This window comes from Canis lupus, chromosome 13 (genome assembly GCF_003254725.2).
Source record: "Canis lupus dingo isolate Sandy chromosome 13, ASM325472v2, whole genome shotgun sequence".
Classification (NCBI taxonomy): Eukaryota; Metazoa; Chordata; class Mammalia; order Carnivora; family Canidae; genus Canis; species Canis lupus.
This window is the reverse complement of record NC_064255.1, coordinates 16445906-16447339: the sequence shown is the minus strand read 5'-3', so window position 1 is coordinate 16447339 and position 1434 is coordinate 16445906. Positions and strand designations below refer to the sequence as shown.

Genomic DNA, 1434 nt, shown 5'->3' with positions numbered 1-1434 from the left:
AGTAGCAGAAAGAGAAATTAAGAAAACAATCCCATTTACCATTGCACCTAAAAGAGTACCTAGGAATAATTTTAACAAGGAGATGAAAGACATGTAATCTGAAACTATAAAACATTAATGAAAGAAGGACGGAAACAGATGGAAAGATAGTCCATGCACATGGATTGGAAGAATTAATGCTAAAATATCTATACTGCTGAAAGCAATCTACAGATTCAGTGCAATCCCTATCAAAACACTGAAAGCTCCAGTGTAAACCCTGAGCTGGGGTTCTTGATCTTCCGTTATAAGTGAGCCACAAGTGACTTCCCTTTCCACCACCTCCAATGTAGTACATCAAGGAATATACAGATGAAAACATTCACTAGCTCCCAAGCCTCCACCTCCAATAAAAGATAGGTCTATGATGTTTGTCAATCAGTTCCAATGTGATGATTCTATCATCCACCCTTTAGAAAGCCAGAACATTGAAGGACTTCATCCTAAGCAGTTTGATCACAAGAAAGAATGGAGAAAATTCAATATGTTATTAATTTCTTAGACCTCTTAGGTATCTTGATAAGGAGCCCTGGGAGTATAAAATGAGAAGATAAACTGGAAGATTTTAAGCTACTTTTTGTACATGTGTATCATCTCGTAAATGAATACCAACCCCACCAAGCGAGAGAGACATTGAGAGTCATGATGGAGGTCCAGAAATGTCAACGCCTTGAAACAGCTGAGCAGTTTCAGAAACATCTGGAATGAGTCATTGAGATGATTCAGAATTGCTTGGCTTCTTCGTCTGATGATTTCCCCAATTCAGAAGCAGGGATGAATGTAAAAACTGAACCAATGGATGCTGATGATAGGAAAAATTGTACTGGACAGAATGAGCAGCAATGGGAAATTCAGGTCATAAGAAAGACCAGATTATAGAGAAAAATGCTGCCTGGTGTGTCCTAATTGATGAAATGAATGAAAGACCATGAAGGATTTTTTTTCTCTTTTCCTTTTCAGTAAGTGGCATATATTGGTTAATTTGCTCTTGGAGAGTCTCAAAGAGATATAACTAGAAGTTGTATAAATGGCTTGGCTCTAACTTTATCAATTATGAGATGTCACAGGCTGTAATTTCACTTTATGGCAAGCACAAGCAAATGAGTATATATGTATACATTTATAGTAATCACTTTAAAAAGCAAAGAATTCCAGTTGTGTAAAATATTCCTGATTTTGGAGTTGCGGAAAATGTTGAAGATATCCTCAGTAATAGCAAGATTTCATTTTTGAAAAGTAGATTTGTCATTTAAGAATGATAGATAAATAAAGGATATCAAGCTGGGAAAAAAAACACAACACAACAAAACAAAACAACCGCCAAAAGCATTTTTCACAGAACTAGAAAAATAATTGTAAAATGTGTATGGAACCACAAAAGACCCCTAAGGAGCC

The 1434-nt window shown here is 36.0% G+C and overlaps 1 pseudogene; it reads left to right on the top strand.

The window, feature by feature from the left end:
* The first annotated feature begins 314 nt into the window (after window positions 1-314).
* Window positions 315-971, top strand: LOC112662517 (mediator of RNA polymerase II transcription subunit 7-like; annotated as a pseudogene).
* The last annotated feature ends 463 nt before the right edge of the window (window positions 972-1434 follow it).